Genomic DNA, 19,742 nt, shown 5'->3' on the forward strand with positions numbered 1-19,742 from the left:
TTTTCAGCACTTGATAAGGTTCAGACCTCCATCAAGAATATTTTTCCGGGAATGTTTTCGCCAGGGCTGGAAGAGGCAGGGGCCGCTCCTCTGGCTGTGCTTCCTAGACAGGCTCCTACAGATGCCAAGCCCGCCGCAACAATGGTTGGAATGACAGCAGACAGGGTACCTTCTCCTCCAACCAAGGAGTTGGAAAAGGCAGAGCCAGATGTGGAGCTAATGCTCCCGGAGGCTTTAATGGTAAGAAATATCCTTTCTTTCCCTCACGATCTAGGAGGGAGACTAAAGTTATTTTGTCACAGGTGGGTGGGAACAGATCACGACAGACCTGTGAGTCCTGGAAACGGTAAGGGGCTATTGCGTAGAGTTCTGCGGAACTCCACTCCAGTTGTCCAGACCCTGCCCACTAGTTATTTTCGGAAGCAGATGTGGCACTGATCGACTGAGAGGTACAGGATCTTATCTCCTAGGGAGCGATTTGGAGGTCGGTCTCAGGGTTTCCTCAGCAATCGCTTTCTGGTAGAAAAGAAAGAAAAAGGTTTCCGCCGGGTGATAAACCTAAAGGGCTTCAACAATTGGCTGGTGTATTACCACTTCAAAATAGGGGGCATCCACCTCTTGAGTGAACTGTTATGACAGAATGACTGGATGGTGCTTTTGGATCTCAAGGACGAGTATCTGACGGTCCTCATTTTTCCACCTCACCTCCGGTTCCTGCAGTTTGCTTGGCGGACCAGGTGTTCGAGTTTCGAGTTTCAGTCCCTGCCATTCGGCCGGTCCTCAGCACTGTGGTGCTCCATGAAACTCATCAGACCAGTGGTGGAGGTTCTCTGGACAAAAAAACATATGGGTGATTATCTATCTCGACAATATTCTCCTGATGGATCAATCACAGCTAGTGTCTCACCTGAGCATGACTATCAGACTACTGCAGGAGTTAAAGTTTGTGATCATCGATCAGAAATCAGAATTTACCCCGTCTTAGAACTTGGTACTCCTGTGGTTCCTCATAGACTCCACATTGGCCACACTCTGCCTCCGGGAGGTGAAGATAAAAATGATCAAGCTAGCCATGATTATTGGCTTATTATCTTCTTTGATTCAGGCCATCTTCCCAGGCCCGCTCCACCACCACGCATTACAGAGGCTGCAAGCAGCACATCCCCGGAAGGCCCTCGCATACTTAGAGCTGATTCCACTGACAGACGAGATCAGGATGAAATTACAATGATGGACAGACCACAAGGAAGCGTGGAATGGGAGAGTGATCTTCGAATCCCTCCCGGACTTGGTGATAGAGTCAGATGCCGGCTGTCAGGGCTGGGGAGACGGATGTGGGGCTAACTTCATGGGGGGGACGATGGACGGAGGACGAGTTGAGCTTACACATCAACAGTCTGGAACTTCTGTCGGGATCTTTTACGATCCGCTCTTTGACGAGGATTAGAGTTCTGCTGTGTCTTATTGAGGATGGAGAACATGACAGAGGTCCAGTATATCGACCGATTGTGAGGTACCAGATCGAAAGCTCAGACGCAGATGGCCAAGGACTTCTGGCATTACTGTTTCCAACAAAATAGATGACCCAATGCCTGGAACACCGGACCCCAGGTGCACACCCTTTAATTGGCCCGTAGGGCTTTCTGAATCCATTCATTTTCACACCAAACGTTTTGAACGTTATTCTTTCTCTCTTTATCACATTTTTATCCATTTGTAATCCAAGTTTAAACAAGTTCAAAAAGATGAAACAAGATATTCTCGTCTTCCGCGTATTAATCACCATACAATGATTCCAACAAATGACAGTCCACAGTTCACAATTAAAATCCACAATTTCATCCATAATGTAACACATCCAATGCTTTTCGAGAACAACATATCTTCTTCAGGGGTTCACTGAAACCGCAAAATTGAAAAGAACACACGGTCAGAGTCAAAGTAAAATATGATGTTTCACCCACTGTGCGCCCACTATGATTGTGTAATACCTTATGCTCTGCGTTCACCATCAAATAATACTCAAACAAATGTTTATTTTATCGTTCCCCGCCCCCACTCAAGAATCCCCAGGGAACATTAACAATTTAAAAATAAAGACTAGAAACCTCCTAACGCCTCATGTTAAAGCCATCCCCCATGTGCTACCTGAGGTGAGGTGAGGATTAGGCTTCTCTTTTTTTTTACTACAAAACACAGCAGCCAATGAAAAATGTTTTAACAGCAACATACACTCCATATTCCATGTTACCCTGCTCACAACCACCAATCATGGTCCATCAGTCCATATAAGAGCTGATATCACCAACTTGGGAGCCTGTTTCTTTGCTCCGAAAAGTCCATAAAACTCAAACTGCAACAAAACCAACTACACCTGCAGGGCCAGCTCCAGCGACCATCTTGAACCTACGAGCAACAGCTCATTCAGCAACTGGAGCGCCAAGCGCCAACACAGAGATGAAAACCGGAAAAGGATCACTCCGACCTCTGATTTGATCCTAGAAATGAAATAAGACTCATAATATCTATGTATTCGAGAATAAATATGGGCAGGCAAACATTGGAGGAACAATCAAATCACGACAATCAATCAATGACTGATAATACTGGGTGGGATAATCTTCGCCTCCAGGTCCTATATAGAATTGAAAATTCTTGGCATGAATGCTGGCAAATTTTGTATTCTATTTCAGCACCGTAGGCTCCGATTATGGTAGTTGAACAAAATCCATCCACAGACGTATTATCACCAAAGGGTTTATAATAAACTGTTGAAAAGTAGATTCAGATGACCAGTCAGCTGATCTCATGAGGTCCTGAATGGTGGAATCCAACATAAATGATTTGGAGGCCATTGACCCTCGAACAGAATTAGCCCTGAACTCTCTAGTATCTATACCATCCTCTGCCATTATTGTTTTCCGCCATCTAGCAGTTGTGGCAGATGGCAATGGCTTAAACTGTTTCTGAAAAGCAATCAGCAATCGCGTAGAATCATCAGTTCTCAATTCACTCGTACGTTCCTCATAAGCTTTCAAGCATCTAACCATGCACTGTTTGTCATTAGTTGGAAAAGCACGATATTCAATACATTGTGAAAAAGTTTTTCATCTTCCAGTAATTGGAAAGGAGACTTTACCTGCTAAATCCAGAACTCGCACATCCGAAGTTCTTCTATACACAGTTAGACATAAGAACAGAGCTAATTTAACTGACAGTTGTTTCCTGGATAGATGAGCATTATAAGGCCATTTATCGAAAAGAGCCTAAACCAAAGACACATCCCTTTGGAAAGAATACTTACTTTGGTAGGATCAGTCACCCTGGTATCTTTAAGAAGTTTACAAATGACAGGGCGCATTCCTATCGGCCTACTACCAACCTGCGTATATCATGCTGAAACAGAAGAACGAAAATTATTCACTGACCTGTAGGACAAATCATCAGAATCTTTGTGAGACAGGAAATTCACAGTGTGGGGTAATTCTGCTTCCACAGGATCCACATGCCGTTCCAAGCACCAAACCATCCAATGCACATCCTGAGACGAGGTGCCAAGCCTCCTCCCCAAGGATGGGCAGGGTTCAAGAAAGGGAAGCTTCAAAGACTGTGAGCTTCCCCAGGCCACTTGCTGCTCTCAGCAACTGGTCCCCACAGGTTCTGACCCCCCCCCCTTTGGGTGGGAGAATTGGTGGGAAAAACAAGTGAGGAGGAGAGGTGTGTTCACCTCTGCCAACTCCACCCCTCAGGTGGGGGTGGCGAGGTGAAGCACAACTCTCAGTCCCCACCATCTTGAAGATGGAGGGACCCAGTCAACCAGGGACAGGCTCATGCCCCCCTCCCACTGGAGGTTGGCATAATAGGGGGTGTACCCACCCCAGGGAAGGGACCCATTGGTCCCTGCCTTTTGCCTGCCTGTAACACCCCTAAATTTAGTATTTAGGAGCACCCCTGAACCTTGTTTCCTCAGATGACAACTTGCAAGAAGAAGAAGAAGAAGAAGGACCGAACAGCCGTGCCGAAGCGAACAAGAGGAAGATGCCCACTAACTTGGCCCCAGCATTACCGGCCTGTCTCCCCCTCAAACCTGGTCCTGCGAAATCCCAGTGTGTCCTGCAGCCAGCAACCTCGAAAACCCCAAATGACCTGCCTGCCTTCAACTACAAAGACTCTGTCTCCCGTGAACACCATATTTGTTCATCTGCAACCTCTGGCTCCGGCCGGACACCACGATCTGCCCCACTCTGCACCCGACGTCCACCGCCCGAGCTCGAGTGGGAAAACACCACAAGGAAGTCACCCCAGCGATCCTGACCCAAGATCCGGTGACCCCTGACCTGCCTCAAGCCTCCAGTTGACACCTGCAGTCTAAATCCAGAAGGTCCCCCCAACCACGACCAGGAGCTGGTGTGAAGATCTGACCCCAAAAGGCACCTCTGGACCTGACGCCCCACGGCCTGTGTGCCCAAACCGATGGTGCCTAGCCAACCCCTAACTTCCCAACTTATCTCTTGAAGTGGTGGTCGCACCCAGAAGTCCTTCGTCTCCCTGCCTGCAGTGCTTTTTCAAACTGGAGGTTCCCCATAGAAAACAACAGAGCACCTGACCTCAAAACAAGACTCAGCTCCCGGCCTCCCCAGTGCCGCTGAGGGTGCATCTTTGGTGCTACTTTGTTTCCCCATTTGCCCTGAGCTAAAGTCCAGGTGGCCTGTTTGCCAGCAGCCACCAACCGGAAAACCGCCTCAATGACTGCAACCAGTGCGTCGCTATTCTACATCGAGCCAGCACTCAGCGGCTGCAACCAGTGCATCGGATTCTACATTGAGCCAGTGTTCAGCAGCTTCAACCAGTGCAGCGCGATTGTACATCAAGCCAGTGCTCAGCAGCTGCAACCAGTGCATCGCGATTCTACATCGAGCCAGTGCTTAGCAGCTTCAACCAGTGCAGCGCGATTCTACATCAAAGCCAGTGCTCAGCAGCTGCAACCAGTGCATCGCGATTCTACATCGAGCCAGCACTTAGCGGCTGCAACCAGTGCGTTGCTATTGGAGTGCCTTTTTGTTACCGAAACTTGGCTCAAAGACTGGTGCAATCCAGGACATCATCCACGCTCTCCCCCCAGGATATCATATACATAGACAAGACAGACGTGACAAACATGGTGGAGGTTTGACTATAATTCATCACAATGCACTTAAATGCTCTACATTTGAAATGGCAGGGCTCAAGGGGGCGGAAAGTCTTGGTTTTTGATTTCAAGTTGAAGGTTCTGTTTCTTTCTCTGGAGCCCTGATCTACTGCCTCCAGGTGCGAGTCTCAACTTTCTAGATACCCTTGGAGACACTCTATTATTATTATTATTAGGGGGTTTTGTAGAGCGCTTGGTGACGCTCAACGGCGTGTCCCCGCGCTGAGGAGCGAGTGCTTACAGGAGGACTACAGAGAGCGGAACCTATTAGCGAATGAATAATATTGTTTTTAACTTGGCTCTGAAGATTGATTCAGATGGTTCTAAGCGCAGCGTCGCAGGTAATTTGTTCCAGCTGGACGCAGCTAGATACCTGAAGGATCTGCCACCCATCCGTGCTTTAGATACCTTTGGAATGGCCAGGCGCCCCGAGCCGGAAGATCTAAGGGAACGGGACGGCTCGTATTGTGACAGCAGTCCTTGCAAAGGAAGGGGAGACCTGCCATTAATGATCCGATGGCATGTGCAGAGTGCTTTAAACTCCACCCTGCTTCTTACCGGGAGCCAGTGCAGGGTCTGGAGCGCCGCTTTTGAGGCAGCTCTTCTGGGTAGTCTAAGCACCAGTCGGGCAGCAGCGTTCTGCAAAACCTGCAGGCGGCTCAGATTCTTCTCTAAGGTCCCTAGATAAAGAAGGTTGCCGTAGTCCATCTTAGATGTAACAAGTGCATGCACCAGCGTTTGGCGAGCTTTAATGGGTAAGAACTTCAGCACCTTCCTAAGGCTCTTAAGAGTCCCAAAGCAAGATCCGACCACCCGATTAATCTGGGGGCCAAAGGTCAGGTTGGAATCGAACCAAATGCCCAGATTCCTCGCCTCCTGGCAGGGGATGGGTGTTGGTCCCAAGCATGGCGGCCACCACGCCGACGTCCACGCCGCCTGGCATCCCCCCACAACCAGCACCTCAGTCTTGCCTCCGTTGAGCTTGAGGCAGTTGGCGGACATCCAGGCAGCAAGGTCTTGCATGCATGCTCTGAAGATGTCCGCCACAAGACTGGGCGCACGTGATAGGAAGATGACCAGCTGCGTGTCGTCGGCATAGGACACCATGCGAAGGCCATGACTCTCCACTATGGTGGCAACCGGAGCAACGTAAAGATTAAAAAGAGTTGGACTCAGGGACGAGCCCTGCGGCACCCCCTGATCCAAAGATACTCGCTCCGAGTAGTAGTCACCCTGCCTGACTTGAAAGCCCCGACCAGATAGGAATGAATGGATCCATTTCAGCGCTGCCCCTCTCACCCCTCCTTTACTCAGACACTGTAGCAAGATGGAATGTGCCACAGTGTCGAACGCAGCGCTGAGGTCCAAAAGTATCAAGGCCATAGTTTGGCCCTCGTCAGCACCCTGCCTGAGGGTTTCAGTGGCCCTGAGAAGGGCTGACTCCGTAGAGTGACGTGGCCGAAACCCAAATTGGGTAGGATGAAGGAGATTGTTCTCCTCCACAAATTGCATTAACTGCACATTTGCTACCTTCTCCGCCACTTTGGAAAAATAGGGTAGCAGGGAAATGGGACGCAAGTTGTCCAGCTTCTCAAAGCTTATGTTGGGCTTCTTGCGAAGGGGGAGCACCACGGCCTGTTTCCAGTCCTCAGGTGTGGAACTGGACCCGAAGGAGACATCCAGCAGGTGTCTAATGTAGGGTTCAAGTGTCATTAGGCTGTCCCCCAGCCGTTTTGGGGAAGCTGGGTCCCGGGGGGAGCCAGATTTCACTGATCTACATATTTTGATTAGATTTTCTGGTGTGGTGGTAATAAAGTTGAGCAATAAGTTTTGTCCAGCTTCCTCTCCTACTGGTTCTGCTAGTTCTTCCGCTACTAAGGGTAGGGCAGGGAAGGCAGAGTAGATCTTGGACACTTTGTCCCCAAAATAGTTTGCAATACGATTGCAGGCTGTTACCGAGTAATCATCGTTTCCCAGGGAGGTTTTTGGGATGGCCAGGGATTTATATACGCTAAACAGTTCCTTAGGTGAGTTCTCTGCACCCAGGATTCTGACTGCGTAATATGCGGCTTTCTCTATCCGGATCTTATTGTGATAAGCCCGTCTCTTGACGAGGTATCTCTCTTTCAACTGGTCATCGTATGCCACTCTCCACTGTCTTTCAGCACGTTTACAGTCTCTCTTAGCACTGCGCAACGCCTCGCTGAACCAAGGTGCAGTTCTTCGTTTGCGGGCACCCTAGCACCTTAGTTATTAGAAACTCTAATTTTACATTACTTGGAGACTTCAATCTCCACCTAGATTTGCAGACCATCCCTGGAGTCAAAATTTCTAGAAACCCTAGACACTCTGGGCCTCGACTAACGTATAGTCAGCCTAAGACAGTGCACGGGACAATCTCAGCACGCTAAAAGTTGATTCGCCAATCCTGTTCACTTGGTCTGACCCTTTTATGATTGAACGCCATAGCACAGACATCCCAGGGGGTCCCTCGCTGAACGCCCACATAAACTGTGCGAAGGTGGAACAAAATGTTAGCCAATCCAAAACTTAACATCGAAGCATCGGCTCGTAGACCCTCCTTGTCAGGAGAGCCCTCACTGGGGGCCATATTATCAAGAAAGGGCGATACGTTGTCTCCGCTTTTATCGGCAGGAAACTGCCGATAAAACGGCAATAATGGGCTTGATAATATGGCCTTGTGAATTCCCATAGAAGCCCAGATTAACACTAGAACCTAGGCTGCTATGAGAATTCACAAGCCATATTATCAAGCCCATTAGCGCCGCTTTAGCATCAGTTTCCTGCCGATAAAAGCAGTGATAATGTATCGCCCTCGCTTGATAATATGGCCCTAGATCCCTATTAGTCAACTCCTGGATGGCCTCACTTAGCAACACCTTTGCTCCGTTGAAAAGGAAGGCCACCAAAAAAAGTTCCGGCCCTTGGTACACTCAAAAGCTGAGAGAATTACAAGGATACTGCAGAGGGTTTGAGCACAGATGGAGAAGAAGCTATAAACAAGAAGAGCTACCCCTCTTTAAATCTGCTCTTAAAACTTACCACCAACAAATTAAAATAGAAAAGAAATCCTACTTCACCAATCTACTTAGTTTGGCAGACTCTGATCGCCCAAAAATGTTAAATTGTAAAATCCTTTACGCACCCTAACAGAATCGAACACGAGATTCCGCCAACACAGATTCTCTGTGATCAAATTGCAGACTTTTTTTGACGGAAAATTCAAATCTTACAAGAAGATTTAAAGACGAACTCTTCCCCGGATACGGGAGTTCATGACTTGGGTGATAGAACTGCCCTCTCTTCTTTTCAAGAAATCAGTATGGAACAGGCACGGCAAGCGATCCTCTCCTGCAAGTCAGGTTCCACTTTCGATCCGTGCCCCCCAGAGGTACTGCATGCCATTATGGATACCATTAATCCAACCATCAATAAAATAATAAACTCCTCACTCGCTCAAGCAGTAATACCATCAACTTGAAAAATCGCGACAATTAAACCCCTTAAAAAAAAACCTTTCTGATCCTATGACCCTCTCTAATATCAGTCGTACCTACCCTTCCTCAGCAAATTTACTGCACATCTTGTAAACACCCAACTGACCTCCTTTTTAGAAGAGGCCAATATCTTGCTCTTAAGTAAATCAGGTTTTAGGCCTATGCACGCCACAGAATCAGCGTTACTATACACAACTAAAACTCTTATATTTGCCTTAGAGCAAGGGAAAAACGTGGTGTTGATTCTACTCGATCTATCGGCCGTGTTTGATACGATCTCACATGACATCTTGGGGGACCGACTCCAAACATATGGGGCCTCATTTATGAGGCCGTGCGTCACTTTTACGCCGCCGGTGCGTCACTTTTTGTGCCGCACCAGCAGCGTAAAAAATGTACCTTGTTGCACCATATTTACAAAGTGACTCATCTAGGTAGATTCGTCACTTTGTAAACCCCTGCGCCACATTATACCTGCACCAGGTATAATGTATGCAAGGGGGGCGTATTGACGCAAGAAAGGGTCGTAGAAGTGATGCATTGAAATCTGTGAGATTTCAATGCGTCACTTCTAGGACGCTGTTGCGTCAAAATCTTACGTCTGCCTCACTGCAGGCATAAGACTGATGCAGGCCCTTTCACATGGGGCTTGCCCCATGTGAAAGGACACATTGCTGGAGTTGCGTCACTTTTGTGACACACTCCAGCAATGCGTCACTTTTGCACCTACAGATACGTCAGAAATACTGACGTATCTGTAAGTCCTTGCGCCATGATGTATCATACTGTAAATATGACGCATCATTGCTGTTGCAAGGAGGGCGCAGTGAAAATTGATGCATCGCTGTTTTCACGCAGCGATGCGTCACTTTTCATAAATGAGGCCCATGGTATCTCCCATATGGCCCTCGCTTGGCTGAAATCGTTCTTATCCAATCGGAGACAAACAATCACTCTCGGACATTTTAAATCTGCAGAGAAACCCTTGCTCTCAGGGGTCCCGCAGGGCTCTACCCTAACCCAACATTGTTCAACACCTACATGGCTCCTCTAGTAAATCTGATATCATCGTTCAATATTGAAACCACGCAGCGATACTCAGTTAATTCTAATACTAGATAAAAACTCCACCAATGTGGAAGAGAATCTCCAGCTCTGCCTTACTGCTGTGTTTCACTGGGTGCAATCCAACCAGCTGAAGTGTAACACCCAAAAAACCGAGATCACGCTGCTGGGAAAAACCAACGTCTTCTCGCCCAGCCTGCGGTGGCCTAAAGACATCCCCGCTCCACCCAATACAGTGAATCTGGGGATAGAATTCGACACTTCACTATCCTTCATCAACAAGCACTCTCCGTGGCCGGCACGTGCTTCCACCTGATAAAGCCCCCCAAAAGGTTGTTTGACCTACTACCGTGCGTGGCGAGAAAGGCAGATGCAGTGGCCCTGATCACGTCTAGATTAGACTACGGTAACATCTTATATGCAGGGACCAACAAGTCTATTCTGAAGAAACTACAGATAGTTCAACATGCAGCTGCCCGCCTTGTCCTAAAACTACCTCGAGGCTCCTCGGCTTCAGCTGCCCTAAAATCCCTAGACTTGCTGCCCATGCATAAAGGAATCCTCTCCAAGATCATGGTGATCACTTATAGCGCCTTTAGATTACCAGGACCAGAGTCAAACCATATGTGATGCAGCGACATCTCAGATCCTCATCAGCCGACCTCCTCACACCTCCCAGATTCAATGACATCTCCAAAGGCGGCAAACCAGTGGCCCTCCTAAGGACTTAGGGCCAGATGTAGGTGGCCCATTACCGGTCGGTAAACCCGAAATTCGGTAAATTTCAGGCTTTTGGGCCCTTTCCTATGTATTGGTGTGAGCCGGCTGGGGGCGGACGGCTCGTCCTTATTTGGTGGATTCAAGCGGTGAGCATGGTTTACCACCAATCCTTTCCCCCACAGGCCATTACAACACAGTTGTTTTCATTGACTGCATTTTAACAATGCATACCATTACCCCGCAAGTCATAACAGGTAGCTTGCGGAGGGGTCAGAAGGTGTTGGATTTAAAATTCAACACCTACCCTACAGTCCGCACAGACTGGAGTTGGAATAGTAAATTATACTATTCCAACATTCAGTGCCCCACCTAGTGCAAGTCGTTGTTATGACTTGTGGGGTAAGGGTGTGCATTGTTATAACGCAGTTGTTGTAACAACTGCGTTGTAAAAGCCTACAGGGAAAAGGAATACGTTGTGAGGAGGCATATTCGATCCAAGCGTCAGACACGGCGCCTCGGGATCTGGTGTCGCGGGTCAGTTTGCACTGTTTGCAGGAAGGGGTAAGCCCACCTTCTGGCTGCAATATGCCGGCAGTAAGAACCCCAAGCAGATGCTATCGATCTATCCTCATGGGGTGTTTAGGCCTCCAAGTGTCCCTGTCCCACTGTTTTGCTTTACATACAGTCGCTGGGTTTGCTCGACAGTTTGGCATGTTGGAGCTTACAGTGATCAAAGAGGGTCAAACCCCAGCCAGAGAGACTACAAAGTCCTGCACGATCTGATAAGCCTCAAAGTGCAGCTGCGACTGACTGAGAAGCGCCCTGTTTGCTGGTGGCGCTTAGAGAAGGATGAGCCTCATATTGTCTTTCGTGATATTTACATTTAGGTGGAACTGGAGGTGCTGAAACGCCAAGAACAGGCAGAATAATATAAGGAGGCCACCTGACCAGACTCAGAAGTTGAACCAACTTTCCTGAGTTTTAAGACTTCTTCAAACAAGGCCTTTCCAAGGCAGGGAACCCGACTCTGCAGAGCATTGAGCCCGGCCAGCACACTACTTGCTGTTTTCTTGCTGTGACCCAGTTCAAGGGGCAGATTTTTGCTTCATTTTTCCCATGTTAAAAATGACACAAAAGTGGCGCAAGGGGCTTGTAAATCTGCCCCAAAGTGTGGGATTTCTCGGCGCACCGAGGAATGGACCTGGTTTTCCAACGCACAAAGGGGTTAATACCAGAGCGTTATTAGCAGGAAAAGAAAAATATGTGAGTGTCTGTCGTGGAACTCACTGGGGCTCTCTCAAGGTGGAGGTTTGTCTTGCACCGAGATGCCTAGAGAATGTAGCCCCAAAGATATTGTTAGTAGGTATGAGTTATATCACAGTAATCAATATTTCGGGATACCTCCTCTCAACATGATTTTGGGGCTCGAGCTTTGGAGATATTGGTTGTGGCAGAGGGCTGAGATAATTGAGGTAGTATCTGGGTCCGTTTGGTATTTTAACAGCGTTATTTGGTCGCCGACAGGTGTAATTTAGGGAGGAGAGACAGAGTTATGGTGCAATGCTCTTCCCTGTCCCAGCCAATCTTCAGGCCGCATGCCACGTGGCATACTGTTGGGAGAGGGGGAGTGCGGTTTGTTTATTCTGTTGACCGGATGCTTCAATGCTTGTGCCAACACGGGTGATCACACTTTGTCTTTAGTTACTTTATGGAAGGAATGCTGCCACTGTACAGATGAAGCAAAGCCTTAACCTGCTGTGGCCAGTATGGCCCGGCGAGAAGGGATGAATCTTTCTCGCAGTTGGGGTTATGACTTGTGATCAGGATACGTGAAAGGACTGGTTTTCAGACCTTATTTTAATTGTAAGTAGCGCCATTGTTGAGCGCCGAAGTTAACAACTCTTTTCTTGTATCAATCAATCAGTCAGAGGTTTGTAAAGCGCGATACTCACCAGTGAGGGTCTCAAGGCACTGGTGGGGGTGTAGGGGGAGCAGCTCCGGATCAGTCGGAGAGCCAGGTCTTGAGGTCCTTCCTGAACGTATGTAAGGTCGGGGAGCATCAGATGTTCACTGGAAGCTCATTCCAAGTCTTGGCTGCGATGTAGGAGAAGGCTCTCCCGCCGGTTCTGTTTCTGCGGATGCGGGGGACCTCTGCCAGGGCGAGGTCGGCAAAGTGGAGGTTCCTCTTGGGTACGTGGAAGGATACTCTGTCGTTGAGGTATTTGGGTTCGATGTTGTTGAGGGATTTGTAGGCATTGGTGAGGAGTTTGAAGGTGACCCTCTTCTCGATGAGGAGCCAGTGGAGGCCTCGTAGGTGTTGCATCATGTGCTTGTGACGCAGTGTCCCGAGGACGAGTCTGGCTGCGGCATTCTGGATGTTTTGGCGTTTGTGTAGAAGAGTTCTGTTTACTCTTGCATAGGGGGCATTGCCGTAGTCCAGTCTTCTAGTTACGACTGCGTGGGTGACAGTCTTTCTGCATGGGCGGACCCATTTAAAGGTCTTACGGAGAATGCGAAGGCAGTTGAAACTGGTGGATGCGACGGCGTTGATCTGGCGGGTCATGGAGAGGGAGGAGTCAAGGATGGTTCCTAGGTTCCGAGCGTGGTCTGTCAGGGTTGGTGGGTTCCCGAGGATGGGATGGATATGAAGGTTAAATAAAACTGCCAGGCCCCACTGGGGGTGTCAGCCAATTGGCCTCTTGGGGGTTAAAGGGTGAGTTCAAAGGGCATAGGAGGGGTTATGGCAAAGAAAACCTGCACCAATTTATCGGCTGGGTTTGGTGGTGGGTTCAACCTCATGCTCATAGGATCTAACCCCGTTGGGTTCAATTAACCTTTCATCCTTCTGAGGTTGTTACAATGAGTATCAGTGAGCGGGGTAACAAATATCACTTATTCAGCGCTAACGTGCCTACGGAGCACTTAAACTTCACAAATACACAGTGTTATGTTATTCTCCAGCAAGTGTTATACACAGGTAACTGGAAGAGAGGAAAGTAAGGCGGGCTGGATATAATTCTTACTTATACCTGCACAGGCACATCTTGTCAGGAGTTGCTTGGGCAAAGGTATCTCACTACAGCCGGGCAACGTTGACAACCCATCCACACCAAGCCGATTGTTTAAGTTCATCCTGGGCCGCATATTTACAGCCCGGCAAAAGCCCCCTGCAGTTGTCGGCCCCATGAATTACTAAATTACAACTGAAGAGGAGCAGAGGGGTCAGCTCAGCCAGCAGATATGTCTCAAGATGGAAGCATGGGGCATATGATGGGTTTTTCTTGCCACGTGATCCTCGCTGTTGACAACATCAGGGATTTACCACAAGTTACCACTGAGAAGGAGCAATTTAGGAATCCGAGCTAGCAGATCAAGTTAGGTATCCCAGCGTAGAGGTCGGATGGGAGGACACGCCCAGACAAAGACGGCTTTATTTCATTTAATTTCAACACTGGGACTGCGGCCACTGCTCCTTCCAGGATGCAGTCAGAGAGGGTAAGGGAAGTGAAAGAAACCACAAGATTGTAATGCGGTGAAACTAACCAAGGGACTGACTTGGTCATGTACAAAAGACAAGTACCCGCTGGTTATGACACAATATGGTTCAATAGTGCTGCATCAGCAAAACAGTGCGAGGTGCAAACTTAGTGGCCAGTTAACGGGAATGTGCTCTCAGTAAAACCAGATTGTACCACAGGACGCTTCTCTTAAAGTCAGAGACTGCCCTAGGGCGAGTACAGCACAGAGGGCACCTGAGGGACATATCTTGGAACTGGTTAAAGAGGAGAACAGGAGTTCCCAGCTTCCGGGGAGGCCGTCAACCTTTCCTGCAGAAGGGGAAATAAAGTCTAGTGTGAGCCCACCAAGCAGGAGGGCTTGGTTCAACTCAATTAAAAATTAATAAAATAAGAAGGGCTTGGTGGATTAGGAGTGGTCTCTTTAAGGTAAAAACACCACATGGTGCCCCGAGAGGGACGGGCACCCCTGCCAGAGGGAGATAGGGCACTGGTCTGGCTAGAAGGACTGGTATCTGCAGGGGGAAACAACAATTACAACGCAACTTTTACAACGGACTACTTTTACAACGCTACTATTACAACGCAGGATCTTTTACAACGACTGTCTTTACAACGCATGGCATTACATAGCAGATGCTATTACAACGCATGCCATTACAACGTAAGTATAGGTAAGTTTATCTTTTTTTAATCATTTATTTAATTTGGGTTTAGGGGTATAGGGGTATTGTAAGGGTTCAGGGCTAGGTTTAGGATATGGGGTACAGGGGTATTTTTAGGTTTCAGGGCGAGGTATGGGTTTTGGGGTACAGGGGTATTTTTAGGTTTCAGGGCTAGATATGGGTTTTGGGGTACAGGGGTATTTTTAGGTTTCAGTGCTAGGTATGGGTTTTGGGGTAGAGGGGTATTTTTAGGTTTCAGGGCTAGGTATGGGTTTTGGGGTACAGGGGTATTTTTAGGTTTCAGGGCTAGGTATGGGTTTTGGGGTACAGGGGTATTTTTAGGTTTCAGGGCTAGGTTTGGGTTTTGGGGTACAGGGGTATTTTTAGGTTTCAGGGCTAGGTATGGGTTTTGGGGTACAGGGGTATTTTTAGGTTTCAGGGCTAGGTATGGGTTTTGGGGTACAGGGGTATTTTTAGGTTTCAGGGCTAGGTTTGGGTTTTGGGGTACAGGGGTATTTTTAGGTTTCAGGGCTAGGTTTGGGTTTTGGGGTACAGGGGTATTTTTAGGTTTCAGGGCTAGGTTTGGGTTTTGGGGTACAGGGGTATTTTTAGGTTTCAGGGCTAGGTTTGGGTTTTGGGGTACAGGGGTATTTTTAGGTTTCAGGGCTAGGTTTGGGTTTTGGGGTACAGGGGTATTTTTAGGTTTCAGGGCTAGGTTTGGGTTTTGGGGTACAGGGGTATTTTAAGGTTTCAGGGCTAGGTTTGGGTTTTGGGGTACAGGGGTATTTTAAGGGTTCAGGGCTAGGTTTGGGTTTTGGGGTACAGGGGTATTTTAAGGGTTAAGGGCTAGGTTTGGGTTTTGGGGTACGGGGTATTTTAAGGGTTCATTTAAAAAAAAATTACTTAAAAAAATTACTTAAATAAATAAAATTAAATAAATAAATTAAATTATTATTACTTACTATATATTTAAAAATTATATACATACCTATACTTACGTTGTAATTGCATGCGTTGTAATAGCATCTGCTATGTAATGACATGCGTTGTAAAGGTAGTCGTTGTAAATGATCCTGCGTTGTAAAATTTGCGTTGTAATGGTATGCGATGTAAAAGTTCCCGTTGTAACGTCATACATCCATCTGCAGGTTATGGAGCCTGCCATGGTGGAGGGGCCCCAGATATGATGGCGGTCACATGCAGAGCTGTGGCGGAGTTACAGGGCGATCTGGAGGCTGAATGTGGGGTACCCTCTTCAGGAGCACAATAGGGGTGCATATGCCAACCAACCCCAGGCGTCTTTATGGCAGGACCCTGGAGGAAAACGACGGCGCCCGCTAGTCCTTCGGGGGCGGTTGTAAGCCTGAGCAACCGGGGGCTTGCGTGGACACACTCCACCCCTAAAAAGGCGTGAGTAAAGGGATGGACTGGTGGTCCACGGTATTCAAGGGGAGAACCCCCACATAAATGGGTTCACCGATTGGGTTGGCCACGGTGCAGTTGGCTCATCAGGTGGGCAGGGCAGCTCAGGTCGGTCACCGCTGCCTGCCCGTGAATCGCCCGTAAGTTAACCCACCACGTTGGCATAATTCTTGTATGAAATAAACCTGCAGGCAAATGTTTTCCAACAAGTAAGTCTTGTGTGTTTATATATTGATGTGCATGCTGTGTTCTTCATGCCGGGTGAGTTCTCACACATTCTCAAGTATCAGAGACACGAGTGGGTGGCACAGGGCATTACTTCACATACTTTCAAGGGCGTTGGCGGGAGAGAGAGGGAAATGACATAAGGCCTGTCCTCTCCCAGACCTGATACTTTAGGAAGAGGGGTGGAGCGACCCTCCTTACACATCGAACTGGTTCTAGGTGGACCCCGCGCCTGCAGCTCCCTGGTAGAGGCTGCTGAAGTGGGCACATCGAGCGCTGTGTGGTCCTCACCTTTGCCTCGTGGCTCCCGGGAGAAGGCTCGCGCCCAAGGATATAGTGCCGATATCGGCAACGGACTCCCCATCACACATACAGCAATCTCCTGATGAAATAAACAGACAAGACACCTTTTTTCGTGGGAAAAATTGCTGCAGGTTTATTTGAATAACAAAATATGCCAACTTGGTGGGTTATCTTACGGGCGATCCAAGAACATGCAACCCCTCCACCGTCTGCCACCTGATGAGCCAAATTGCACCGTGGCTGTCGCCAATCGGTGCTTACAAATTTTGGGGGAGGGGTTACCCCCTCCCACCGATGGACCGCCAGTCCACCCCTCTAATCATGACCCCTGAGGGGGCGGAGCATTCCAGGCAACCTCCTGTTGCTCAGGTTTACAACCGCCCGTAGGACTAACGGGGCACCGTCGCTTCTCCAGGGTCCACCGCGAGGACTTCCTGGGGATATTTGGCATTTGTACCCGTGTGCCCCTGAAGAGGGTACCCCTATGTACCTTTTAGCCTCTGGGGTACTCTGTAACTCCGTCTGCAACACAAAATAACAAGTTAAACACCTCTCCCACCCCACCCCCTGAATGTACACCGAGTAAGCGGTAGGGAGGGAAACCGCGTGAAAGGTAGTGGCCAAAAGAAGACGCCAGGTGGGCGGGAGAGGTACTTATATCTATCTCCCCACCCACCCGTGCCCGGAAATGATGCGGGGCACGCGGACCCAGAGGGGGTCCCTCAGCACTAGGCTGTATCATGTGTCCTCATGTGGCACTAAGGCGGCAGCTCTCTTATGAGGGTCCCCTACGTGGACCGCGGGCAGCCACATAGAGCCAATATCGGCAACACACTCCCCAACACACATACAGCAATCTCCTGATGAAATAAACAGACAAGACACCTTTTTTCGTGGAGAACATTTCTGCAGGTTTGCATAGTCAATGCTCGTGGTAGACCAAGACCTGGGTGCAATATGAGGCTCAATCAATCAATCAGGGGGTTGTTAAAGCGCGACTACTCACCCGTGAGGGTCTCAAGGCGCTAGGGGTGGGGGGGGGTGCAGGTTCCATTCCATCAAGGAGGGGGTCTGTCGAAGAGCCAGGTTTTGAGGTTTCTTGCGAAGATGGGGAGCGATGTTGTCTGTCTGAGGTGGAGCGGAAGGGCGTTCCATGCTTTGGCAGCGAGGAAGGAGAAGGAGCGGCCTCCCGATCTGGTCTTTCTGGTGCGGGGGACCACGGCATAGGAGAGCTGGGCTGATCGTAGGGTCCTTTGGGGTGCGTGGAATTTGAGTCAGCTGTTCAGGTATGCTGGTCCGGTGCCGTGGAGGGCCTTGTGTGCGTGGGTGAGCATCTTAAAGGTGATTCTCGCCTCGACGGGGAGCCAGTGGAGTGTGCGCAGGTGCTGGGAGATGTGGCAGTGTTTTGGCAGGTTGAGGACCAGTCTTGCGGCGGCGTTCTGGATGTTCTGTAGCTTGCGGATGAGGTTTTTGTTTATTCCGGCGTAGAGTGCGTTGCCGTAGTCGAGTCTGCTGGTGACCAGGGCGTGAGTGACTGTCTTTCGGTGTTCAAGGGGGATCCATATGAAGGTCTTACGAAGGAGGCAGAGGGTGTGGAAGCAGGAAGATGAGACAGAGTTGACCTGGCGGTCCATTTTGAGCTCGGAGTCCAGGATGATTCCCAGGTTGCGTTGCGTGGTCTGTGGGGGTTGGCGGGTTTCCGAGGGCGGTGGGCCACCAGGTGTCGTTCCAGGCGTCTGGGTTTTGGCCCATGATGACTACTATTGTTTTGTTTGTGTTTAGTTGTAGGCAGCTGTTTTTCATCCATTTTGCGACGGCTTCCATGCCTTCTCGAAAGTTGCGTCTGGCGGTGTTGGGCTCGTTGGATAGGGAGAGGATGAGCTGGGTGTCGTCTGCGTATGACACGATGTTGAGTCCGTAGGTTCTGACGATGGGGGCAAGTGGAGCCATGTAGACGTTGAAGAGCGTCGGGCTGAGGGAGGAGCCCTGGGGGACTTCGCAGGTGGTAGGTGTGGGGTCCGAGAGGAAAGGGGGGAGTCTGACCCGCTGCGTACTGCCGGAGAGGAAGGAGCAGATCCAGTCGAGGGCCTTGTCCTGGATTCCTGCGTCATAGAGTCTGCGTATTAGGGTGCGGTGGGAAACTGTGTCAAACGCCGCTGATAGGTCGAGGAGGATGAGGGCTACTGTTTCTCCTTTGTCCAGTAGGGTGCGGATGTCGTCTGTTGCGGCGAGGAGGGCGGTTTCCGTACTGTGGTTTTTTCTGAAGCCGGATTGGGAGGAGTCGAGGATGTTGTGTTCTTCAATGAATGTGGCGAGTTGGCTGTTGATGGCTTTCTCGACGACTTTCGCTGGGAACGGGAGCAGGGAGATGGGTCTGTAGTTTTTGAGGTCGGTGGGGTCCGCTGAGGGTTTCTTTAGGAGGGGGTTCACCTCGGCGTGTTTCCAGTCGTCGGGGAACGAGGCAGTCGCCAGGGAGCGGTTGATGGTGTGGCGGAGCATGGGTGCGATGGTGTCGGCGGCTCTGTTGAAGATGTGGTGGGGGCAGGGGTCCGTGGGGGCCCCTGAGTGGATTGACTTCATTGTCTTCAGTGTGTCTTCGGTGGTGAGGGCTGTCCAGTCATCAATCGCTGGTTTCCGGGTGTCGGGGGTGGTTGGTGAGGGTTCAGTGTGTTTGTTGTCTTCGTCGAAGTTGTCGGAGATGCTCTTGATTTTGTGGTGGAAAAAGGTGCTGAGTTTGTCGCAGAGGTCTTGTGAGGGAGGGATGTCGGTAGACTCGCTGGTGGGTTGGGCGAACTCCTTGATGATGCTGAAGAGTTCCTTACTGTTGTGTGCGTGGGTGGAGATTCTGTCTTCAATCACTTTTTTCCTCGTTTCTCTGATGAGTTGATGGTGGGCGTGGGAGGCGGCTCTGAAGTTGTTGTGGGCTTCTGTGGATTTGGTGTTTCTCCAGGCCTTTTTGAGGCGGCGGCAGGTGCGCCTGGATTCTTGAAGTTCGTGGTAAACCATCTGGCTTTCTTGGCACGGGTATTGCTGTTTTTCTTGAGGGGGGCTATGGTGTTGGTGCTGTCCGAGATCCATCTATGCAGGGTTCGGGCTGCGGTGTTGGGGTCGTCGTTTTCCG

The sequence above is a fragment of the Lissotriton helveticus genome, chromosome 6 (assembly GCF_964261635.1).
Source record: "Lissotriton helveticus chromosome 6, aLisHel1.1, whole genome shotgun sequence".
Taxonomy (NCBI): Eukaryota; Metazoa; Chordata; class Amphibia; order Caudata; family Salamandridae; genus Lissotriton; species Lissotriton helveticus.